Below are 27,700 nucleotides of genomic sequence, written 5' to 3' on the forward strand. Positions count from 1 at the left end.
TTTGTCGTCCCCTTCTCCTACTACCCCAATCCCTCCCAGCATCAAAGTCATTCCCAGTGAGTCAACTCTTTGCATGAGGTGGCCAAATATTGGAGTTTCAACTTTACCATCAGTCCTTCCAATAAACACCCAGGACCGATCTCCTTTAGAATAGACTGGTTGGATCACCTTGTAGTCCAAAGGACTCTCAAGAGTTTTCTCCTACATCACGTTTCAAAAGCATCAATTCTTTGGCGATCAGCTTTCTTCACAGTCCAACTCTCATATCTGTACATGACCACTGGAAAAAAAACAGCCTTGATTAGATGGACCTTTATTGGCAAAGTAATGTCTCTACTCTTTCAATATGCTATCTAGTTTGATGGTAACTATTCTGCAAAGGAAATGGCAACCCACTCCAGCGTTCTTGCCTGGAGAATCCCAGGGACGGGGGAGCCTGGTGGGCTTCCGTCTTTGGGGTCGCACAGAGTCGGATACGACTGAAGTGACTTAGCAGTAGCATTCTGCAAAGGAGTAAGCGTCTTTTAATTTCGTGGCTGCAATCAGCATCTCCAGTGATTCTGGAGCCCTCAAAAAACTCTCACACTGTTTCCACTGTTTCCCCATCAATTTGCCATGAAGTGATGGGACCAGATGCCATGATCTTAGCTTTCTGAATGTTTAGCTTTAAGAACAAATTTTCACTCTCCTCTTACACTTTCCTCAAGAGGTTTTTTAGTTACTCTTCATTTTCTGCCATGAGGGTGGTGTGATCTGCATATCTGAGGTTATTGATATTTCTCCCAGCAATCTTGATTCCCGCTTCTGGTTCTACATCCCAGCATTCCTCATGATGTACTCTGCATATAAGTTAAATAAGCAGGGTGACAATATACTGTCTTAATGTACTCCTTTTCCTATTTGGAACCAGTCTGTTTTTCCATGTCCAGTTCTAACGGTTTCTGCCTTACCTGCATATAAGTTTCTCAAGAGGCAAGTCAGGTGGTCTGGTATTCCCATCTCTTTCAGAATTTTCCACAATTTATTGTGATCCACACAGTCAGACTTTGACATAGTCAATGAAGCAGAAATAGATGTTTTTCTACAACTCTCTTACTTTTTCCATGATCCAGCGGATGTTGGCAATTTGATCTCTGGTTCCTCTGCCTTTTCTAAAACCAGCTTGACCATCTGGAAGTTCACGGTTCACATATCGCTGAAGCCTGGCTTGGAGAATTTTGAGCATGACTTTACTAGCATATGAGATGAGCGCAATTGTGCGGGAGTTCAAGCATTCCTTGGTATTGCGTTTCTTTGGGATTGGAATGAAAACTGATCTTTTCCAGTCCTCTGGCCACTGTTGAGCTTTCCAAATTTGCTGGCATATTGAGTGCAGCACTTTCACAGCATCATCTTTCAGGATTTGAAACAGCTCAACTGGAATTCCATCACCTCCACTAGCTTTGTTCATAGTGATGCTTTCTAAGGCCAACTTGAATACACATTCCAAGAAATCTGGCTCTAGGTAATTGATCACACCTTCGTGATTAACTTGCTCGTAAAGATCTTTTTGTACAGTTCTTCCGTGTATTTTTGCCACCTATTTTTAATGATCACCTCAATAGATGCCAAAAATAAAAAAAAAAGTCTTTGATAAACTTCAACAAACGTGTGATAAACAATCTTTTCAGAAACTGAGCACAGCAAAAATTACCTCGACATAGTAAAGGCATACAAATCCAAACAACAATGAGGTATCATTTCACACTATTCTGTGTGGTGATCATCATAAGAATCGACAGTAGGGTCGATTTTCCTTGGTGGTCCAATGGCTAAGACACCATAAGTCCAAATCAGGGGTTCCATATTTGATCCCTGGTCATGGAACTAGACTCCATATGCAGCATCGAAGGCCTGGTGTAACCAACTAATGAAGGAAATATGTGTGTGTATGTGCATATATATATATATATATATATATTATAAATATATATACATTAAAAAATACAGTACAAATATAATAAAAATATATAAATAAAATATATAAAATATAATTTAAATTATATACATATTTATAATATATATAATACAATTTTAAAGTACAATACAAATATAATTAAAATATATAAATAAAATAAAATATATAAAGTATAATTTAAATTATATACATATTTATAATATAAATAAAGCATTTAAATGTTTATAATATGAATTAACAACTATTATATACATATATATATATAGACACACACACATAAACATGAAAACAATGAATGAAGGAGATGATGTGAAGGAAAGGGAACACTCTACATTGTTTTTCAGTTCAGTTCAGTTCAGTCCTTCAGTCGTGTCAGACTCTTTTGTCTATCACCAGCTCTCACTGAGAGCAGAATATGAATGTTCTTTTGAAAATTATTAATAAAAATACCACATGCTCAAAATCCCACTCTTTGACATATATACAGAAGAAGCCACCATTGGATAAAAATAAGCATGTGTATCCCAGTATCCACTGCAATACCATTTACATTAAACAAGTTACGTAACAATCTAGGTGTCCATCTACTGAAGAATGGATAAAGAAGTTATGGTTCATCCACAGGATCGAACATTTCTCATCCAGAAAAAGGAAACACTTGGATTATTTCTAGAGATATGGATGTATTTGGAGCCTATTATATAGAGTCAAGTAATTCAGAAAAAGAAAGTCCAACATTGTAGATTAATGCATATATGTGGAATCTAGAAACCTGTCTCTGAAGAATCTCTCGGAAGCGTGGAAAAGGAAATGCAGAGGTAGAGAACCGACTTAGACAGAGAAGTGTAAGAAGAGAGTGGGACAGTTTGAGCCAGATGCCCTGACATATGTACAATACCAAGTATGAAGTAGTGAGCTGGTGAGAAGCTCCTCCTCAGGGCTCTGAGGTGCCCTAGACGAGTGGATTGTCGGGTAGCAGAGTAGGTTCAGGAGCAGATGGGAGGGCTGCTCAAAAGGGAGGCTTTTGTATGTATACTGATAGCCGATTTACACTGTGGTACAGCAGAAAGTAACAAACATTGTAAAGTTATTGTTCTCCAATTTCAAATTGTTTCTTAAATTGAAAAATGAAAGTCAGTGTTTGGCCAACTTGGGCAAGTGACAAGAAATGCATCACAGTGTACATGTCAAGTAAAATATGTACCGGTGCGTTTGTCAAGTAAAATCTGCACCAAGGACTGCTTTTTATGTATAGACAAACCATAGAGCACAAACTTCAAATTCAGAGCTAAAAGAGCCAGAATAAATTCAGACTCTAGATATAAGTATTCCTCACTTCATTTGACTGCCATTTTTTTCTTTTATGTTTTTGATATGTTTAAACTTTATTTTAATTGGAGGCTAATTATATTATTGTATTGGTCTCGCCATACATTGACAGGAATCTGCCCCGGGTGCACATGTGTTCCCCATCTTGAACCTCCTCCCACCTCCCTTCCCATGCCATCCCTCTGGTTCATCCCAGTACACCAGCCCCGAGTATCCTACATCACGCATCGAACGTGGACTGGCGATTTGTTTCACATATGATCATATACATGCTTCAGTGCCATTCTCCAAAATCATCCCACCCTCACCCTCTCCCACAGAAGTGCTGGGTTGGATGCACATCTTTGGTCTGAGCCACTCAGGTTCAGGTACTTGCGTACTCCACAAAGGCACAGACTTGGTTGAACCTGCGTTTTGTGCCCTTCCCCGGTCTGAGCAACTCAGGTGACCAGGTGTTTGGCCAATGCGATCGCTGTGACTTATCAGCTCCGTGGTCCCTGCTGCTGGGTGTTCTGGGCATACAACCAGTGCACCTTCTCAGGCGTATGTAGACCAGCCAGAAACCCACGAAGTCCTGGCCCGCAATGAAGCCTGCCTGCAGTTTGGTATCCGATGCCTTTCTGGGGCCGCAATTGCCCCTTCTGGCTCTGGCTGCCCTCCCCTGCCTGTCTCTGTGGGGGACGGGCCTTCTCAGCTGGCTATTTCTGCTCAGTCCTTTGTTCTGTGAGCGGGTCTGGCGGAGTCTTAGCTCAGGGCTTTTCACCTTTTCGCGGGGTAGCTATCCCACAGTCTGCTTTGCTATCTCCAGTTAGCTCTTTCAGATTTCCCTGAGGCCCTGAGGACCAGAGGCCGGGTCATCAAGGCAGCCTACACCTCCCTGCCCAGCCCCCACTTGCTAATGGCAGATGCGGGCATATGTGCTGCTTCTCCGCTGGGAGTTACCATTGAGCGAGTAATCTGTGGGTTTTGATTATTTCTTTCTTTTTTCTCCTGGTTATGTTGCCCTCTGAGGTTCCACGGCTTGCCACAGACTCACAAGTGAGAGTGTTTCCTGGTGTTCAGAAACTTCTCTCTATTTTATGCCTCCCTTCCCGGGACTGAGCTCTGTCACTACCTCTTTTATCTCTCTTTTTATCTTTTATGTTTTTTCCCACCTCTTTGGAAGACAATGGGCTGCTTTTCTGGGTGCCTGATGTCCTCTGCTAGCATTCAGAAGTTATTTTGTGGAATTTACTCAGTGTTCCAATGTTCTTTTGCTGAATTCTTGGGAAAAAGTGCTCTCAGCATCCTATTCCTCTGCCAACTTTTTCCCTCCCTCCATTTTTTTTCTAAAAGTAAAGAAGGATTATCAGTTGATGTCAACAATTTATAGAAACATGAATCCCTTCATATTTTAGTACCTAACAGTAAGCCTCTGATATTCAGGACTATGTTAAGTAGGAAATTATAAATGCAGTTTGAAAGTTGAGGTGCTGTACAAGCATCACTTATTTGAAAATCCTGAAATTTGTGCTACTGACTGGGAAAACTTCACAGCCAAAAAGCTGAGAATTGTGTTTTCTAATCCTGAGTGGGGGATCAGGATGGGGAACACATTTAAACCCATGGCTTATTCATATCAATGAATGTCAAAAACCAATACAATACCTTAATTATCATCCAAATAAAAAAAAAATTAAATTTAAAAATGGTTGTATAATAATATTGAATGTCATTTGTTTCAAACATTTTTTGATTAAAAGACTTATTTGTCTACTATTAGTATAGCCATTAGGGTTCCTTAATTATTTATTGCTTGGATGAAATTTTACCTTCACACTAATCATTTTATTTATTTTTATTTATTATTATTAATTACTAATTAGGCGGTGATAGAAGCAAGGTCCGGTGCAATATTGCATAGGAACCTGGAATGCTAGGTCCATGAATCAAGGCAAATTGGAAGTGGTCAAACAGGAGATGGCAAGAGTGAACATAGACATTCTAGGAATCAGTGAATGAAAATGGACTGGAATGGGTGAATTTAACTCAGATGACCATTATATCTACTACTGTGGGCAGGAATCCCTTAGAAGAAATGGAGTAGCCATGATGGTCAACAAAAGAGTCCAAAATGCAGTACTTGGATGCCATCTTAAAAACGACAGAATGATTTCTGTTCATTTCCAAGGCAAACCATTCAATATTAGAGTAATCCAGGCCTATGCCCCAACCAGTAACGCTGAAGAAGCCTAAGTTGAGCGATTCTATGAAGACCTTCAAGACCTTTTAGAACTAACACCCAAAAAAGATGTCCTTTTCATTATAGGGGACTGGAATGCAAAAGTAAGAAGTCAAGAAACACCTGGCCAATTTGGCCTTGGAGCACGGAATGAAGCAGGGCAAAGGCTAATAGAGTTTTGCCAAGAGAATGCACTGGTCATAGCAAACACCTTATTCCAACAACATAAGAGAAGACTCTACACATGGACATCACCAGATGGTCAACACCGAAATCAGACTGATTATATTCTTTGCAACCAAAGATGGAGAAGCTGTATACAGTTAGCACAAACAAAACCAGGAACTGACTGTGGCTCAGATCATGAACTCCTTATTGCCAAATTCGGACTTAAATTGAAGAAAGTAGGGAAAACCACTAGACCATTCAGATACGACCTAAATCAAATCCCTTATGATTATACAGTGGTAGTGAGAAATAGATTTAAGGGACTAGATCTGATAGATAGTGTGCCTGATGAACTCTGGACAGAGGTTCGTGACATTGTACAGGAGACAGGGCCCAAGACCATCCCCATGGAAAAGAAAGGCAAAAAGGGGAATGGCTGTCTGAGGAGGCCTTACAAATAGCTGTGAAAAGAAGAGATGTGAAAAGCAAAGGAGTTTAAAAGATATAAGTGGAACAGTGTCAGACTTTATTTTTGGGGTCTCCAAAAATCACTTCATGTGCTGATTGCAGACATGAAATTAAAATACACTTACTCCTTGGAAGGAAAGTAATGACCAATCTTGATAGTATATTATAAAGCAGAGACATCACTTTGCAAACAAAGGTCCGTCTAGTAAGGCTATGGTTTTTCCCGTGGTCCTGTATGGTTGAGAGAGTTGGGCTGTGAAGAAAGCTGATCGCCGAAGAATCGATGCTTTTGAACTGTGGTGTTGGAGAAGACTCTTGAGAGTCTCTTGGACTGCAAGGAGATCCAACCAGTCCATTCTGAAGGAGATCAATCCTGGGTGTTCGTTGGAAGGACTGATGCTAAAGCTGAATCTGCAATACTTTGGCCACCTCATGCGACAAGTTGACTCACTGGAAAAGACTTTGATGCTAGGAAAGGTTGGCGGCGGGAGGAGAAGGGGACGACAGAGAATGAGATGGCTTGATGGCATCACCGACTCTGTGGACATGAGTTTGATTGATCTCCAGGAGTTGGTGATGGACAGGGAGGCCTGGCGTGCTGTGATTCATGGGGTCACGGAGAGTCGGACATGACTGAGCAACTGAACTGAGCTGAACTGAATTACTTTACAATATTATACTGGTTTTGCAGTATATTGACATGAATCCGCCCCTGGCGTACATGTGTTCCCCTTCTTGAACCTCTCTTCCACATCCTTTCTTTCCTTATACTCCCTCGGGTCATCTCCGTGCACCAGCCGAAAATATCCTGCATCATGCTTCGAACTTCGTCTCGTGATTCGCTTCACATGTGATAATATATGTGTTTCAATGCCATTCTCACAAATCTTCCCTCTCCCACAGAGTCCATAAGACTGTTCTATACACCTGTGTCTCTTTTGCTGTCTCGTATAAAGGGCTATCATTATCAACTTTTAAAATTCCACATGTATGCATTCAGCTCAGTTCAGTTCTGTTCATTTGCTCAGTCGTGTCCGACTCTCCGCGACCCCAGGAATCACAGCACGCCAGGCCTCCCTGTCCATCACCAACTAACGGAGTTCACTCAAACTCATGTCCGCAGAGTCGGTGATGCCATCCAGCCATCTCATTCTCTGTCGTCCCCTTCTCCTCCAGCCCCAACCTTTCCCAGCATCAGAGGATTTCCAGGGAGTCAACTCGTCTCATGTGTTGGCCAAAGTATTGCAGTTTCAGTTTTAACATCAGTCCTTACAATGAACACCCAGGATAGATCTCCATATACGGCATTAGTATACCGTATTGGTGTTTTTTTTTTTTTTTTTCTTTTTCCTGGCTTACTTCATTCTGTATAATAGGCTCCAGTTTCATCCACCTCATTAGAACTGATTCAAATATATTCCTTTTAATGGCAAAGTAATACTCCATTGTGTATATGTCCCAAAGATTTCTTATCCATTTATCTGCAGATGGACATCTCGGTTGCTTCCATGTTCTGGCTATTATAAACAGTGCTGCAATGAACATTGGAGTACATGTGTCTCTTTCCATTCTGGTTTTCTGGTGTGTATGCCCAGGAGTGGGATTGTTGTCTCATATGGCAGTTCTATTTCCAGTTTTTTAAGGAATCAGCATACTGTTCTCCATAGTGGCTGTACTAGTTTGCATTCCCACCAACAGTGTAAGAGGGTTCCCTTTTCTCCAAACCCTTTCCAGCATTAATTGCTTGTAGACTTTTGGATAGCAGCCATTTTGACTGGAGGGAAATGGTACCTCACTGTGATTGTGATTTGCGTTTCTCTGATTATGAGGGATGTTGAGCATTTCTTCATGTGATTGTTAGACATCTGTATGTCTTCTTTGGATAAATGTCTATTTAGTTCTTTGGCCCATTTTTTTTATTGGGTCGTTTATTTTTCTGAAATTTAGCTGCAGGAGCTGCTTGTATCTTTTGGAGATTAATTCTTTGTCAGTTGTTTCAGTGGCTATTATTTTGTGCCTTTCTGAAGGCTGTCTTTTCATCTTGTTAATAGTTTCCTGTGCTGTGCAGAAGCTTTTAATTTTCATTAGGTCCCATTTGTTTATTTTGCTTTTACTTACAATATTCTGGGAGGTTGGTCATGGAGGGTCCTGTTGTGAATTATGTCGGAGAGGGTTTTGCCTATGTTCTCCTCTAGGACTTTTATAGTTTCTGGTCTTACATTTAGATCTTTAATCCATTTTGAGTTTATTTTCACGTATGGTGATAGGGAGTGTTCTAGACTCATTCTTTTAGCAGTTTTCCCAGCACCACTTGTTAAAGAGACTGTCTTTTCTCCATTTTATATTCCGGCTTCCTTTGTCAAAGATAAGGTGTCCATAGGTGCGTGGATTTATTTCTGGGCTTTCTATTTTTTTTCATTGATCTACATTTCTGCCTTTATGCCAGTACCATACTCTCTTGATGACTGTGGCTTTGTAGTAGAGCCTGAAGTCCAGCAGGTTGATTCCCTCAGTTCCATGCTATTTCAAGATTGCTTTGGCTCTTCGAGGATTTTTTTATATTTCCATACAAACTGTGAGATTATTTGTTCCAGCTCTGTGAAAAATCCCTTTGATAGCTTGATGGGGATTGCATTGAAGGTGTAAATTACTTTAGTTAGTATACACATTTTCACAATATTTCTTCTTCTAATCCGTGATCACAGTATATTTCTCCATCTATTAGTGTCCTATTTGATTTCTTTCACCAGTGTCTTACAGTTTTCTATATATATGCCTTCTGTTTCTTTAGGTAGATATATCCCTAAGTATTGTATTCTTTTCGATGCAACAGCGTATGGAATAGTTTCTTTAACTTCTCTTTCTATTATCTCATTATTAGTGTATAGGAATGCAAGGGATTTCTATGTGTTGATTGTATATCCTACAATTTTACTGTATTCTTTGATTAGCCCTAGTAGTTTTCTGGTAGAGTCTGTAGGGTTTTCTCTGTAGAGGATCATGTCATCGGCAAACAGTGAGAGATTTACCTCTTCTTTTCCAGTTTGGATTCCTTTTATGTCTTTTTCTGCTCTGATTACTGTAGCCAAAGCTTCCAGAACTAAGTTGAACAGTAGTAGTGAGAGTGGGCACCCTTGTCTTGTTCCTGACTTTAGGGGAAATGCTTTCAATCTTTCACCATTGAGGATAATGGTTGCTGTGCGTTTGTCATATATAGCTTTTATTATGTTGAGATATGTTCCTTCTATTCCCACCTTCTAGAGAGTTTTTATCATAAAGGGATGTTGAATTCTGTCGAAGGCTTTCTCTGCATGTATTGAGATAATTTTATGTTGGTTTGCTTTTCTCCAATGTGTTAATGTGCTGTATTACATTGATTGATTTGCGGCTATTGAAGAATCCTTGCATTCCTGGGATAAAGCCCACTTGGTCATGATGTATGATCTTCTTAAAGTGTTGTTGGATTCTGATTGTTAGAATTTTGTTAAGGAATTTTGCATCTATATTCATCAGTGATATTGGGCTGTAGTTTTCTGTTTTTGTGGGATCTTTGCCAGGTTTTGTGATAAGGGTGATATTGGGCTCATGGTATGACTCTGTAAGTTTACCTTCCTCAGCAATGTTCTGAAACAGTTTGAGTAGAATAGTTGTTACCTCTTCTCTAAATTTGTTGTAGAGTTCAGCTCTGACGCCGTCTGGCCCTGGGCTTCTGTTTGCTGGAAAATTTCTGATTACAGCTTCTATTTCCGTGCTTCTGATGGATCTGTTAAGATTTTCTATGTCATCCTGGTTCAGTTTTGGAAAGTTGTACTTTTCTAAGAATTTGTCCATTTCTTCCAAGTTGTCCATTTTATGGCCATATAATTGCTGATAGTAGTCTCTTCTGATCCTTTGTATTTCTGTGTTGTCAGTTGTGATCTCTCACTTTTCATTTCTAGTTTTATTGATTTGGCTGTTCTCCCTTTGTTTCTTGATGACTCTGGCTAGTGGTTTGTCAATTTTATTTACCCTCTCAAAGAGCCAGCTTTTTTCTTTGTTGATTTTTGCTATGGTCTCTTTTGTTTCTTTTGCATTTATTTCTGCCCTAATTTTAAGAATTTTTCCTTCTGCTAACCCTGGGGTTCTTCATTTCTTCCTTTTCTAGTTTCTTTAGATGTAGAGTTAGGCTATTTAGTTGACTTTTTTCTTGTTTCTTGAGGTATGCCAGTATTGCTGTGAACCTCCCCCTAGCACTGTTTTTACAGTGTTCCATAAGTTTTGGGTTGTTTTGTTTTCATTTTCATTCGTTTCTATGCACGTTTTGATTTTTTTCTATGATTTGTTGGTTTTTCAGCAGTGTGTTGTTCAGCCTCCATATGTTGGAATTTTTAATATTTTTTCTTCTATAATTGAGATCAAATCTTACTGCATTGTGGTCAGAAAAGTTGCTTGGAATGATTTCAGCTTTTTTGAACTTACCAAGCCTAGATTTATGACCCAGGATGTGATCTGTCCTGGAAAAGGTTTCGTGTGCGCTTTAGAAAAAGGTGATACTCATTGTTTCGGCGTGAAATGTACTATAGATATCTATTAGGTCTAATTGGTCTATTGTATCATTTAAAGTTTGTGTTTCCTTGTTAATTTTCTGTTTAGTTGATCTATCCATAGGTTTGAGTGGGGTATTAACGTCTTCCAGTATTATTGCATTGTTGTTAATTTCACCTTTCATGCTTGTTAGAAATTGTCTTACATATTGCGGTGCTCCGATATTGGGTGCATATATTTATAATTGTTATATCTTCTTCTTGGATTGATCCTTTGATCATTATGTAATGTCCTTTTCTGTCTCTTTTCACAGCCTTTGTTTTAAAGTTTATTTTATCTGATACGAGTATTGCTCCTCCTGCTTCCTTTTGGTCTCTATTTGCATGGAATATCTTTTTCCAGACCTTCATTTTCAGTCTGTATGTGTCCTTTGTTTTGAGGTGGGTCTCTTGCAGACAACATATATATATGGGTCTTGTTCTTGTATCCATTCAGCCAGTCTTTTTCTTTTGGTTGGGACATTCAACCCATTTACATTTAAGATAATTATTGATAAGTGTGATCCCGTTGCCATTTACTTTATTGTTTTGTGTTCGAGTTTATACACCCTTTCTGTGTTTCCTTTCTAAAGAAGATCCTTTAGCATTTGTTGGAGAGCTGGATTGGTGATGCTGAATTCTCTCTGCTTTTCCTTGTCTTTAAAGCTTTTGATTTCTCCTTCATACTTGAATGAGATCCTTGATGGGTATAGTAATCTTGGCTGTAGGATATTTTCTTTCATCCCTTTAAGTATGTCTTGCCATGGCCTCCTGGCCTGAAGAGTTTCTGTTGAAAGATGAGCTGTTATCCTTATGGGAATCCCCTTGTGTGTTATTTGTTGGTTTTCCCCTGCTGCTTTTAATATTTGTTCTTTGTGTTTGACCTTTGATAGTTTGATTATTTTTTGTGTTGGAGTATTTTCCCTGGGTTTATCCTGTTGGGGACTCTCTGTATTTCTCGGACTTGGGTCATTATTTCCTGTCCCAATTTAGGGAAGTTTTCAACTATTAACTCCTCAAGTATTCTCTCATGGTCTTCCTTTTTGTCATTTCTTCTGGGACTTCTAAGATTCCAATCTTGGGGCATTTAACACTGTCTCAGAGGTTTCAGAGATGGTCCTCATTTCTTTTAATTAGTTTTTCTTTTTTCCTTTCTGAGTCATTTATTTCTACAATTCTATCTTCTATCTCAATTATCAACTGTTTTCTGCCTCTGTTATTCTACTGTTGGTTCCCTCCAGAGTGTATTTGATCTCACCTATTGCATTATTCATTGTATATTGACTCTTTTTTATTTCTTCTAGATCCTTATTAAACAGTTCTTGCATCTTCTTGATCCTTGTCTCCAGGTTACTTATCTGTAACTGCAGTTAGTTTTCAAGACTTTGAGTCATTTTCACTATCAATATTCGAAATTCTTTATCGGGTGGATTCCCTATATCTTACTCATTTTGGGGGGAAGGCATTAGTCCTGTTCCTTTACTTGCTGGATTTTTCTCTGCCTCTTTGTCTTGCTTATATTGCTCTGTTTGTGGTGTCCTTTCCGTCTTCTGGCAGTTTGTGGAGTTTTCTTTATTGTGTAGTTTCATTGCTCTGTGTGGCCTTCGACGCTGGCTTGTCAATGTTCCCTGGTTAGGGAAGCTTGTGTCGGTGTTCTGGTGGGTGGATCTGGATTTCTTCTCTCTGGAGTGCAATGAAGTGTCCAGTAATGAATTATGAGATGTCATTTGGTTTGGAGTGGCTTTCGGCAGCCTGTATAATGAAGCTCAGGTCTATTTTCCTGTGTTGCTGTAGAATTTGTGTGGTACGTCTTTCTCTGGAACTTGTGGACCCTTGGGTGTTGCCTGGTTTCAGTGTGGATATGGAGGCATTTGATGAGCTCCTTTCAATTAATGTTCCTTGGAACAGTAGTTCTCCGTTGTTCTCAGGATTTGGACTTAAGCCTCTGCCTCTTGATTTCAGTCTTATTCTTGCAATAGGCTCAAGACTTCTCCATCTGTCTCTTCCAAGGCAGTTCCTTCTGTTTAAGCTTCTTCTGTTTGCTGGTCTCTTCAATGTCTAATTCACGTCCTGACACAAGGAGCGGTGGTAGACCCTTTTTTAGGCTCACCTGTACAGTCGTGCTGTGGGGAGGGAGGTAACCTGCACACAAATATCAGTAGCATCTGTGGAGAGTGCTTGCAGTCTCTCGGTCACACTGGGATTTCCCCCGCTCACAGCGTGTGTGTTGTCCCAGTCTACACTGTACAGGCTTTGGGTTGCTCTGCCAGGAACCGTCCGAGGCTGGCGCTGGGTTGGATGTACATCCCTGGTCTAAGCCACTCAGGTTCTGGTTCTCGGGTACTACACAAAGGTGCAGACTTGGTTGGGCCTGCATTGTGTGCCCTTCCCCGGTCCAAGCAGCTCAGGTAACCAGGTGTTTGGCCAGCACAGTCGCTGCGACTTATTGCCTCCCCCATCCTTGCTGCTCGGTTTTCTGGGTGTACAACCAGCGCACCTTCTCAGGTGGATATCGACCGGCCAGAACCCAAGAAGTCTTGGTTTCAGCTTGGTATCAGATACCTCTCTGGCGCCGCGATTGCCCACTTCCAGCTCTGGCTGCCCTCCCCTATCTGTCTCGGCGGGGGATGGTGGATGGGCTGACCACAGCTGGCTAGCTCTGTTCAGTCCTTTGTTCTGTGAGTGGGTCTGGCGGTGTCTTAGCTTGGGGCTTTTTGCCTTTTCGCGGGTTAGCTATCACACAGTCTGCTTTTAATTTAGCTCCCTCAGATTGCCTTAAGGGCATTCAGGCCTGGTCCTTACTCTAAGGGATGCAACCCGCGCCTCCCTGCCCAGCCACCGCTTGCTAGTGGGGAGTGTGGGTAGCTGCACTGCATCTCCCCTGGGGTTACTGCTAGGCACGTAGTCTGTAGGTTTTAATTATTTATTTATTGTTCCTCCAGGTTCTGTTGACCTCTGAGGTTCCAAAGTTTGCCACAGATTCAGCAGTGAGTGTTTACAGGTGTTTGGAAACTTCTCTCTTTTTTAAGCATCCCTTCCCGGGATAGACCTCCATCCCTCCCTTTTTTGTCTCTCTTTTTATTTTTTATATTATTTCCTACCTCTTTCCAAGACAATGGGCTGCTTTTCTGGGTGGCTGATGTCCTCTACCAGCATTCAGAGTTGTTTTGTGGGAATTACTCAGCGTTCAAATGTCGTTTTGATGAATTTGTGGGGGAGAAAGTTGTCTCCGCATCCTTTGCCTCCTCCATTTTCATGTCTCCTCCCTCACACTAATACTTAAAATTTATTCCATTCTAAGATTTGTTTCTTTCAGAGTCCACCGTTCCCATATATATATATATATATCTTTAAAATGCATTACACCATCTTCTATTATACAACCTTAGTTGTTATTTTTTACTACTTTCATTAAGTATATTTTAGAGTGATTTGAAAAAGTAACTCTAGAGACATAGAGTGTCGTTGTTCAGTCAACAAGTTGTCTTCAACTCTTGTGACGCCATGGACAGTTGCACAACAGGCCTCTCTATCTTTCACTATCTCACAGAGTTTGTTCAAATGCATGCCCATTGTATTTCTGATACGGTCCAACCATCTCGTCCTCTATTACTCCACTCTTCTCCTGTCATCAACCTTGAAAAGCATCATAGACTTTTCCAGTGAATTGACACTTTGCATCAGCTCGCCAAAACTGAAGTTTCAACTTCATAAGTCCTTCGAATGAATTCTTAGGGGTTGACTTCCTTTAGGATGAATTGGCTTAATCTCAATGCATTCAAAGTGACCCCTACAAGTCTTTACTTTCTGTGGATTCAAAATAACTGCAGATTGTGATTGCAGCCATGAAATTAAAAGACACTTTCTTCTTGGAAGGAAAGTTACAACCAACCTAGATAGCATACTAAAAAGCAGGGATATTCCTTTGCCAACAAAGATCCATCAAGTCAAGTCTATGGCTTATTCAGTGGTCAGGTATGAATGTGAGAGTTGGACTGTAAGAAAAGCTGAGCACCGAAAAATTGATGCTTTTAACTGTGGTGCTGTAGAAGACTCTTGTGAGCATCTTGCACTGTGAGATCTAACCAGTCCATCCTAAAGGAGATGAGCCCTGGGTAGCCATTGGAATGTGTCATGGTGAAGCTGAAACTCCAATAGTTTGGACACCCGATGCGAAGAGCTGACTCATTGGAAAAGACCCTGATGCTGGGTAAGATTGAGAGCAGGAGGAGAAGGGGACGGTAGAGGATGAGATGCTTGGATGGCATTGCTGATCAATGGAAATGTGTTGGGGTGGTCTCTGGGAGTTGGTTTGGGAGAAGGAGGCCTGGCGTGATGCGGTTGATGGGGTCACAAAGAGTTGAACATGACTGAGTGACTGAACTGAACTGAAGCGTCTTCGGCAGCAGCACAGTTGAAAGCCATAGAATCTCCTTCTCTCAGTCTTGTTGATATTCCAGCTCTCACAGCTGCACATGACTACTGGTTAAACAACAGGGACTTGTGAAGTGGAGGCCTTTGTTACCAAGATGAATGTCTCTTCTAAATAAAATGTCTAGGTTTGAAATAGAGTTCTCTCCAAGGAGAAATTGTCTTTTACTTTGCTGACAGCCCTTCACCAAGGTGGAAAGAATGTGGTCCACTGGAGAAGGGAATGGCAAACCACTTAGTATTCTAGCCTTGAGAACCCCGTGAAAACCATGAAAACCAAAAGATAGGACATTGAAAGATGAACCATCGGTAAGTTCCCAATATACTCCTAGAGATCCGTGGAGAAATAACTCCAGAAATAATGAAGCTATTGAGCCAAAGCAAAATCAAGAACCAGTTGTGAATGGGACTGGTGATGGAATCAGGGTTTTATGCTGTACAGGGCAATATTGCATAGGAACCTGGAATGTTAGGTCCATGAATCAAGGCAAATTGGAAGTGGCCAAACAGGAGATGGCTAGAGTAAATATTGACATTCTAGGAATGAGTGAACTAAGATCCATTGGAATGGGAGAATTTAACTCACACGACCATTATATCTGTAACTTTGGGCAAGAATCCCTTTGAAGAAATTGAGTAAACACCATAGTCAACAAAAGAGCCAAAATGCAGTACTTGAGAGCAATTTCAAAAACGACAGAATGATCTCTGTTCTTTTCCAAGGCAAACCATTCAATATTATGGTAATCCAAATCTATGCTCTGATCAGTAATGCTGAAGAAGCTGAAACTGAAAGTTCTGTGAAGACCTGCAAGACCTTCTAAAACTAACACCCAAAAAAGATGTCCTTTTCATTATAGGGGAATGGAAAACAGAAGTAGGAAGTCAAGAAACACCTAGAGTACGAGGCAAATTGGCCGTGGAGTACAGAATGTAGCAGGGTAAAAGGCTAGTAGAGTTCTGCCAAGAGAACGCATTGATCAAGCAAACACCCTCCTCCAGCAACACAAGTGAAGACTCTACACATGGACATCGCCAGATGGTCGACACTGAAATCAGATTGATTATACTCTTTGTAGCCAACATAGAGAAGCTCTATACAGTCAGCAAAACTAAAACAGGAGGCTGACTGTGGCTCAGATCGTAAACTCCTTATTGCCAAATTCAGACAAAAGTTAAAGAAATTGGAGGACACCACTAGACCATTCAAGTATGAACTAAATCACATCCCTTATGACTATACACTGGAAGTGCAAAATACATGTAAGGGACTAGATTCGATTGACAGAGTGCCTGATGAGCTAGGGATGGATGTACATGCCATTGAACAGGAGACAGGGATCATGACCATCCCCAGGTAAAGAAATGTAAAAACTGAAATGATGTCTGAGGAGGCTTTACAAATAGCTTTAAAACAAGGAAAACAGAAAGCGAAGGAGAAGAGGAAAGATATATCCATTTGAATGCAGATTTCTAAAGAAAGGCAAGGAGAGAAAAGAAAGCCTACCTCAGGGATCAGTGCGAAAGAAGAATGGAACCAATAGAATGGGAAAGACTAGAGATCTCCTCAAGAACATTGGTGATCCTAAGAGAACATCTCATGTAACGATGTTCTCAATAAAGCACAGAAACGGTAGGGATCTAGCCGAAGCAGAAACTATTGGGTAGAGGTGGTAATACACAGAAGAACTGTAAAAAAATATCTTTACCACCCAGATAATCACGATGGTGTGATCACTCACCTAGAGCCAGACATCTTAGAATGTGAAGTCAAGTTGGCCTTAGGAAGCATCACTACGAACTAAGCTAGTGTAGCTGTTGGGATTTCAGTTGAGCTATTTCAAATCCTGAAAGATGATGCTTTAAAAATACTTCACTCAATATGCCAACTAATTTGGAAAATTCAGCAGTGGCCACAGGACTGGAAAAGGGCAATATTCATTTCAATCCCAAAGAAAGGCAATGCCATAGAATATGTAAACCACCGCACAATTGCACTCATCTTCAATTCAGTTCAGTTCAGTCGCTCAGTCATGTCCGACTCTCTGCGACCCCATGAATCACAGCAAGCCAGGCCTCCCTGCCCATCACCAAATCTCATCTTACATGTAGTAAAATAATGCTCTATATTCTCCAAGCCAAGCTTTAGCAATGCGTGAACTGTGAACTTCCAGATATTCAAGCTGGTTTTAAAAATGGCAGAGGAACCGGAGATCAAATTGCCAGCATCCGATGGATCATTGAAAAAGGAAGAGAGCTCCAGAAAAGCATCTATATCTTCTTTCCTGGCTATGGCAAAGCCTTTGAGTGTGTGGATCACTATAAATTGTGGAAAATTTGAAAGAGATTGGAATACCTGACCACCTGAACTGCCTCTTGAGAAACCTATGTGCAGGTCATGAAGCAACAGTTAGAACTGGACATGGAACAACAGACTGATTCCGAATAGGAAAAGGAGTACGTCAAGGCTGCATATTATCACCCTGGTTATTTAACTTATATGCAGAGTACATCATGAGAAGTGCTGGACTGAAGGAAACACAAGCTGGTATCAAGGTTACTGGGAGAAATATCAATAACGTCAGATATGCCAATGACACCTCCCTTTTGGCAGAAAGTGAAAAATAACTAAAGAACCACTTGATGACAGTGAAAGAGCATAGTGAAAAAGTTCGCTTGAAACTCAACATTCAGAAAACTAAGATCATGGTATCCGGTCCCATCGCTTCATGGCAAATAGGTGGGGAAACAATGGTAACCGTCACTGACTATTTCTTACGCGTTAAGATTGTTGCAGATGGTGATTGCAGCCATAAAATTAAAAGACGCTTACTCTTTGGAAGGAAAGTTATGACCAGCCCAGTCAGCATATAATAAAGCAGAGGCATTACTTTGCCAACAAAGGTCCATCTAGTAAAGACTATGGTTTCCCCAGTGGCCATGTATGGATGTGAGAGTTGGACTATAAAGAAGTCTGAGCGTTGAAGAATTGATGCTTTTGAACTGTTGTCTAGGCCAAGACTCTTGAGAGTCCGTTGGAGTGCAGGGAGATCCAACCAGTCCATCCTAATGGAGATCAGTCCTGGGTGTTCATTGGAGTGATTGATCTTGAAGAGGAAATTGCAATACTTTGGCCATTAAGTTACTCACTGGGAAATTTTCTGATGCTACGAAATATTGAGGGCACGAAGAGAAAGGGATGACAGAGGATGAGATGATTGGATAGCATCACCAACTCAATGGAAAGGAGTTTGCATAAACCAAAGGAGTTGGTAATGGACAAGGAGGCCTGGCGTGCTGTGGTTAATGGGTCGCAAAGAGTCGGATATGACTGAGCGACTGAAGTGAACATTACATATAATTTAAATAAGCAGAGTGACAAAATTCAACCGTGTCATAATCCTTACCGTAATTGGAAGCAGTCTGTTGTTTTCCATCCGGTTCTAACTGGTGTTTCTACATCTGCATACAGATATTTTAGGAGGCAGGTCAGGTGACCTGGTGTTCCTATCAATTTAAGAATTTTCCACCGTTTGTTGTGATCCACACAGTCAAAACCTTTGTTATAAACAATGAAGTAGAAGAATATGTTTATTTGTTTGTTTGTTCCTGGAGCTCTTTTGTTATTTTCGTGATCCCACAGATTTTGGATATTTGATTTGTGGCTCCTCTTACGGAGAACAAAAACACTGGACATACTGATTTATACCTGGAGCCCTAAGGGAAATCAGTGCCACTTGCTCGTGGTCATGGTTCCCACCAACACCAAGGTGACACAAGATCTTCAGCATCATTAACGTTGCTATGAAGTTCCGGGAAATGAGTTCTTTAAAAACAAGCAAGCAAACAGGCAAGCAAACAAAGGTGAAACCTTTGAAAACTGACTGGGTCATATACAGAGATTTCTGTCCCACTACTCTGAGCTCTACTCTGTCTATCTACCTATTTCTCCATCTTTAGCTGTTAAAAGGACATAAAGAAGGGAACTTTTGTTATTTGTTTAACAAAAAATGAGCTTCACTGAATCATAAGGTAGGCCAGGTTTCGAGGTATACCTTTTCCTTTAATTTGTATCTGCCTTGCTGTGATCATGAGAGTCCACAATATTTTAACCGTTTTTCATTCATAATGGAATCTGGAATTTCAGAAAGGTTCCTGGAGCAAAGAGCCTGTATAATTTGTTTTGTATTGAAAGAGATGCAAGAAAATCATGGATAATGTTTTTATTCATTCTACACATCTAACAGTGGAGTAGGAAATGGACACAGAAAGCAACACTCTTGCCTGGTAAATCCCATGAGCAGAGGACCCTGGTGTTCTGCATTCCATTTCGTTGCAGAGTTAGACAAGACTGAACATACAAACATACATGTAACTTAGTGTCAGATGCTATTATGTTCCATTTATTGTCTCCTAGGATATTGTGTCACTCACACTGAAGGGCTTAACATATTTCTAAATTATCTCTGTGACTTTATTAAAGTCCACTGGCTGTTTCTTTACCTTCAAAAAAAGAAAAAAGAAGAAGAAGAAATAAACGAAAACGTATCCTATGTGGAGGGTTTTATGCTTTTTTTTCTCCATCCAAGATTTGAAACTTCTTTCCTAGGATATGAAATAAAGACACTGTTTTGACTTGATAGAAATTGGTCCACTGGGACGTTTCTTTTCCTATTTGGGAATGATAAACTCTAATTTAAAATTTCCCTTGTCTAGACCAGTAAGGAGCACAAAGGAAAGATCTGGCACTGAGAGGAAATGATAATCTTGATACCCATATATATCTCTTCCTTTCCAGGAGCAGGCTGCTTTATGCATTGTACAGGTCTGTTATAGAAAAAAAAGAACCCCAAAAACTTTCCCCCACATATGTGTGGCCTTGAGTCCTGTCTTTCCTATGCTGTCTCATCATTTTTTATGTCACATATGAAAGGGCTTATTAGTTCCATCGTATTACCTACTTCTTTCCATGGCAAGAGTGAGCACATTCCTCATATTCTTTCCCAGGAGTTACATGACCTTTACCAAGAATTTATCAGGAAGGCTGAGACTCCCTCTTCTGAAGGAGTTCTCAGTATTAGTGAAGTTTTCCAGACCTTTTGAGCATATTTGTCTATTTCACACTTTAATGAGATTGATAAGCGGTCATGAGGGTTGTTCAATTGCCTTCATGAGCAACAGATAAGAAGTACTTATGGAGGTACCTGATGCTCAGGGGAGCATGGAGATGATGTTAGGAAGAAGAAAGGATTGGGCTCCACAGTGACATATTTGAAGGTCTCAGTCACAGTGGGTGAGACTACTCATTGCTACAGTAAAGAAAAGTGGATGGCAATGAAGTCATAAGCATTCATCTCATGAGCCTAAGGCAGAAGTTAGAAAGTCCGGTTTAGATTTGAGATCAAGCTGGTTCATCCCCGCTAGGCTGGGTATCAATGAGTGGATAGATTCAATGAGAGCTAGCTGAGAGAAAAAGAAATATATATATATATACATATATATACATATATATATATATTTATACATATATATAACTGTATATATATATATATTTATATATTTATATATATACAGTTATATATATATATATAATATATATATATATATATATAACTGTAATACAAGAGAACTACTTTCGCGATTACTGAATTCTCATCAGAGCTTCCTCCACACTACTGTATCAGTCAACCATCTCATGGACTCCTCCTTCTGGGTTGTCCCACGGCACTAGTTTTGCATGCCTTGCTTCATGTAATGAGCTTCAACTGGTTATCTGTTCTCCATATGATAACATACATGTTTCAGTGTTTTATGTTTCAATGATATTCTTTCCTAGCATCCCACCCTCACTTTCTCCCACCTAGTCCCAAATTCTTTTCTTTATATATGTGTCACTTTCATTGTCTCGCTTATAGCATCGTTGTTACCTCGTTCTAAATTTCATGTACAAGGTTTCATATATTGTGTTGGTGTTTCTCTTTCTGGCTTGCTTCCCTCTGTATAATAGTCTCCAGTTTAATCCACCTCATAGCAATGACTCTAACGTGTCCCTTTTTTAATAGCTGAATATTCCACTGTGTATATGGATAGCATTATCCTTAACCATTCACCTTCGAACCAGACATCAAGGTTGTTTCAAGCAATGAACATTGGAGTACATATGTTTCATTGAATTCTAGTTATTTTGGTGTGTATACCCAGAAGTGGGGTCGCTGGGTCATATGGTAATTCTATTTTCTTTTTCTTTTTAAGGAATCTCCACACTCTCCTCCATAGTGCCCATACTAGTGTGCCTTCCCACCAACAATGTCAGAAGGTTCCCTTTCTCCGCCCCCTTTCCAGCATTGTTGGCTTGTAGAGTTTTTGATGGCAGTTTTCGATGGTAGCTTTTTGACCAGTGTGAAATGGTAGCTCACTGTACTATTGATTTGAGTTTCTCTGATAATGAGTGATGTTGAGCAGATTCTCGTGTGTTTGTTAGACAACTTTATGTCTCCTTCTGAGAAATCTCTTTAGTTCTTTGTCCCACGATTTGATTGGATTGCTTATTTTTCTGGTATTGAAATTCATGAGCTGCTTGTATATTTCGGAGATTAATTTGTTGTCAGTTACTTTGTTTACTATTATTTTCTCCCATTTGGAAGGCTGCCTTTTCACCTTGAGTATTTTTTCCTTCATTGTGTAAAACTTTTATGTTTAATGAGGTCCCACATTGTTTAGTTTTTATTTCCATCACTCAGGTGGGTCACAGAGAATCATTCTGTGATTCGTGTTAGAGTCTGTTCTGCCTATGTTTTCCTCTGAGAGTTATATAGTTTCTAGACTTATGTTTATTTCTTTAATCCATTTTGAGTGTATTGTTGTATAGGGTGGTAGGATGTGTTTTAGCGCCATTGTTTTACAGTTGTTGCACATTTTCCCCATCAGCGCTTTTTAATGTTGTTGTCTCTCCTTCATTATACATTTTTGCCTCCTTGTCAAAGATAAAGTGTCCATATGTGTGTGGATATGTCTCTGGGCTTTCTATATTGTTCCATTGATCTATACTTTGGTCTTGTGACGGTACCTTTCTTTCTTGATGACTGTAGTATAACCTGAAGTCAGACAGGTTGATCCCACTATTTCCATTCTTCTTTTTCAAGATTGCTTTGGCTATCAGAGGTTGAAATTGTTTGTTCTTGTTCTGTGGAAAAAACAACAACAACAGCAACAACACTGGGAGATAGCGGTGAAACTATGGTGTTTTGGCTGGTGTACTCATTTTCACATATTTATTCTTCTGATCTAAGAACCTGATATATTTCTCTGTCTGTTTCTATTATGTTTATTTCTGCAGTGTTTTCGGTTTCAATATATAGATTCAGGTTTTTTGTTTCTTTGCGTAAGTTTATTCCTAAGTACTTTATACTTCTCTTTGCAATGGAGAATGGGATTTTTTCCATTAAAATTCTGAAGCATTATCAGTTAATGGGTCAGAGTTCTTTAACATTTTCCTTTCCGTGAGAACCTGGGTATGAACTGTAGTCTTCGTTTGAACTTGAAAGCTTATTTTCAAGAGGTAGTGGTGTAAGTCTTTTCAAGGTTTGCTGTAAAGGCATGCCATAAAGCAGGTAGCTTCATTAAATGTTTTCTCATACTTCCAGGGACCTAGCCAGTAATCAAAGGGTTACCAGATTTGCTTTCTTCTGAGGCCACTTTTGGATGGTGGCACACCATCACACGGCTTTGTCTTCCCATATAAATGTCTCTGTCTTTTCTGTGTCTGCTCTCCTTTCCTTATAAAAACCCAGTTCTATGTATCAAAATATCTACCTAAAAACCCTATTCGCAAAAAGCTTCAGAAAGAAATTATACATTGCTCACAATTTTGACTCTGTACAAAGTACAGTAAGTTCAGTTCAGTAGCTCAGTCATGTCCGACTCTCTGTGACCCCATGAATCACAGCATGCCAGGCCTCCCTGTCCATCACCAACTCCCGGAGTTCACTCAAACTCATGGCCATCGAGTCGGTGATGCCATCGGCTTCTAAATATACATTTTGAGAGAACAAAATTATTCTACAATACTGATTTTCGTCTTTTGACTTGTGACTGTTGTATACTAATCTGTCTCTGAGTGTTCACCCCACTAATCAGTTCTACCCAATTCAGAATGAAGATTGTTAAGAAAAATGGGTTGTTTGGGACTCATACAACTGTAAACAAGATTCAGAGTTTCTTGCCAACTTCGATATCCTCTACATAAAGACATTAGGGAAAGAAGAATATTTATTTTTTATCAGTATTAAACCAAACTGTGATGCACCTATACAAACGACAAAATTTTTGTAAAGTCAAAATACATAAATATTATATATGTATACTAGCAAATCAGTTCATTACAATATTTCCAAAGTTATAAGTATTCTTCAAACAGACCTGATGACATCTGTCACAGTAATTTCGTCCTTAATTAACTTGATAATCGGGATAGCCATAAGTGTTTGCTAATCTGATTTTATTATTATTATTATTTTAAATGTATTTATTTTAATTGGAGGCTAATTACTTTACAATATTGTATTTGTTTTGCCATACATTGATATGAATCCACCCCCGTCCCCATCTAGACCGCCCACCCACCCCCCTCCCCATCCCATCCCTCTGGTTCATCCCAGTGCACCAGCTAATTTGCTTTATACTGGAAAAGGGTAATCTTCTCATGTACACCTGAGAGAATGTGGTTTTGAAGTGAGGCATTCTCTGATCCACATAACTGAGACATAAGATGCTACTGCTAAAAATATGCAATATTATTAGGCTACGTTATTTCCAAAGATTGGCATTTAATACTAGAGGTTTTCATTGCAGAACAAAGCAAGATGTGTGGCTTATGCCTTTAATTACACCAAACTCCTCAAAGCTTTCAACACAGCACACTTAGAGGAAACGTAAGCGAGGGTTGTGATTAGGTGTTGAATCTATCTGTTATTGAGGTAAAGTCACGGTCAGGTAATACTGTTTCTGTAAACCTGTACTGAAGCAAATATCAATCCGTATCCTGGAAAGAAGTATGCTAAAATGACTTTCATCATCCAACATCCTGGTTAAGAGGAGGGTTTCTTTCTGAAGGCTGGTTATCTTGTCTGGGATCAGGCTAGATCTCAATGTCTGGTCTTGGGTCTCCCATCAGTGCCCAGTCCCAGCTGAAGGGGAAGCTGTCTCTTCTCTGTGTCCTTCTCTTTCCAAGGTTCTCATACATTGGCCAGTTATTTTAATGAGGGAGTCAGGTGCCCGAAGGGCAGTTGGGCCTCTGTCTTCTCATACTATCCAGAAGAGGGCTGGGTGTCGTAGACTGTTACTCCTACAGTTTGCCACAACCATTAGATCATGGAGGTGAGCATCGGACATGTTGACTACTTTTTCGAAGCGTGGTAAAGTCCTCAGTGAATGGCTCCATCAAGGGAACTGTGTCTCTGCAATACACAGACTTTTGCCTATCCCGAAGTTCTGCCTTTCACTACCTGGTCCTAGGGTAGAAGGCCTAGAAAGCCCTAATCAATGGGAGCAACATATATTCTAGTACACACCATTGAACGTGTGACTGTGATAGGAGTTGTATTTCCAACTTCACTAATAATCTTGAGCTAAGATCTGCAGATCTATGTCCGTCATGTCTCTATTAGAACATCTTCCTTGAATAAATATTTGACCTACGATACAAGTTGGTAACTTGAACAGTCATGGTCCATTTTGAATAGGCTCAGATAACGACTTTCAACTCACATTTTCTTTTATTTTTGTTATTTTTATTGGAGGCTAATTATTTTACTCACACTCTGCTAAAGTCACGCTCAAAATTCTCCAAGCCAGGCTTCAGCAATATGTGAACCACGAACTCACAGATGTTCAAGCAGGATTTCGAAAAGGCAGAAGAACAAGAGATTAAATTGCAAACATCGGCTGGATCATGGAGAAAGGAAGAGAGTTCCATAAAAACATCTATTTCTTCTTCATTGACTATGCCAAAGCCTTTGACTGTGTGGATCACAGTAGACTGTGGAACATTCCGAAAAAATTGGGAATACCAGACCACCTGACCTGCCTCTTGAGAAACCTGTATGCAGGTCAGGAAGCAACAGTTAGAGCTGGTCATGGAACAACAGACTGGTTCCAAAAAAGGAAAAGGAGTACAGCAAGGTTGTATATTGTCACCCTGCTTATTTAAGTTCTATCCAGAGTACATCATGAGGAACACTGGGCTGGAAGAAGCACGAGCTGGAATCAAGATTGCCGGGGGAAATATCAATAATCTCAGATATGCAGATGACACCACCCTCATGGCAGAAAGTGAAGAAGAACTCAAAAGCCTCTTGATGAAAGTGAAAGAAGAGAGTGAAAACTTTGGCTTGAAGCTCAACATTCAGAAAACGAAGATCATGGCATCTGGCCCCATCACTTAATGGGAAATAGATGGGGAAACAAGAAACAGTGTCAGACTTTATTATTTAGGGCTCAAAAATCACTGCAGATGCTGATTGCAGCCAGCAATTTAGAAGACGCTTACTCCTTGGAAGGAAAGTTATGACCAACCTAGATAGCATATTAAAAAGCAGAGACATTACTTTGCCAACCAAGGTTCGTCTAGTCAAGGCTATGGTTTTTCCCGTTGTCATGTATCGATGTGAAATTTGGACTGTGAAGAAAGCTGATCGCCGAAGAATTGATGCTTTTGAACTGTGGTGCTGGAGAAGACTCTTGAGAGTCCCTTGGACTGCAAGGAGATCCAACCAGTCCATTCTAAAGGAGATCAGTCCTCGGTGTTCATTGAAGGACTGATATTAAAGCTGAAACTGCAATACTTTGGCCACCTCATGCGACGAGTTGACTCACTGGAAAAGAGTCTCACACTGGGAGGGACTGGGGGTGGCAGGAGAAGGGGACGACAGAGAATGAGATGGCTGGATGGCAACACCGACTGGATGGACATGAGTTTGAGTGAACTCTGGGAGTTGGTGATGGACAGGGAGGCCTGGCATGCTGTGAGTCATAGGGTCTGAAAGAGTCGAACATGACTGAGCGACTGAACCGTACTGACCTGAACTGGATTATTTACAATGTTATATTGGTTGGTTTTGACATACCTTGACATAATCCACCCCGGGTGTACATGAGTTCCCCTTCCTGAACCCCCTTCCCACTTCCCTCCTCCCCTTATCCTCCCTCTGATTCATCCCCGCACAGCAGACTCGAGCATCCTGTAGCATGCATTGACCCTGAACTGGCGATTCGTTTCACATATGATAATACACATATTTCAATGCCATTCTTCCAAATCATCCAACCCTCACCCTCTCCCACAGAGTCCCAAAGACTATCCATCTGTGTCTCTTTTGCGGTCTTGTGTATAGGTTTATCATTTCCATCTTTCTAAATTCCATATATATGCGTTAGTATACTGCATTGGTGTTTTTCTTTCTGGCTTATTTCACTCTGTATAATAGGCTGTAGTTTCATCCACCTCATTAGAACTGATTCCAATGCATTCTTCTTAATGGCTCAGTAATACTCCATTGTGTTTATGTACCAAAGCTTTCTTATCCATTCATCTGCAGATGGACATCTGTTGCTTCCGTGTCCTGGCTATTATAAACAGTGCTGCGATGAACATTGGAGTACATGTGTCTCTTTCAATTCTGGTTTCCTCAGTGTGTATGCCCAGGAGTGTGATTACTGGATCATATGGCGGTTCTATTTCCAGTTTTTTAAGGAACCTTACACTGTTGGTGGGAATGAAAACTAGTTCAACTCACTTTTTCTAAATTTATATATTATTACTTACACCATCACCTGATTAAAGTTTCTGTCACCTTGTAACTAAAATATTTTACTTGTCATCATGTTCTCAAGGACCCAAATATTGCAAATGGTGGAACCATTTATTTGCTCACTGCTTGAGGTACAGTTGACTTGTAATATTGCTTTAAGCAATTTTATTTTATAAAAATTATACAATCTTCTCTTATTTTTTTTGTAATATATCAAAATGAATGACACGTATGTATACATAAATCCCTGCATTTTTAGACTTCCTTCACATTTAGGTCAACAGAGAGCACCAAGTATAATTATTTTATCATCTTCACTCCTTTTTCATAAATTAGTTTAAAAAAATTAAGTGGACGATAAGTAAGCATAATTGAATATTGGGATGGGTTTTGTAATATACACATATTAATGACCCATAATTATGAAGGGGAAGGTCAGTTTTAGTTCAACCTTAAAGAAAGCCACTCCCAAAGAATGTTCACACTACCACACAATTGCAATCATACTACTACTACTACTACTAAGTCACTTCAGTCGTGTCTGACTCTGTGCGACCCTATAGATGGCAGCCCACCGGGCTTCCCTGTCCCCAGGATTCTCCAGGCAAGAACACTGGAGTAGGTTGCCATTTTCTTTTCCAATGCATAAAAGTGAAAAGTGAAAGTAAAGTTACTCAGCTGTGTCCAACTCTTAGCGACCCCATGGACTGCAGCATACAAGGCTCCTCTGTCCATGAGATTTTCCAGGCAAGAGAAC

Source organism: Moschus berezovskii, chromosome Y (genome assembly GCF_049115385.1).
Source record: "Moschus berezovskii isolate FMDL1 chromosome Y, NW_MosBer_1.0, whole genome shotgun sequence".
NCBI classification, from domain to species: Eukaryota; Metazoa; Chordata; class Mammalia; order Artiodactyla; family Moschidae; genus Moschus; species Moschus berezovskii.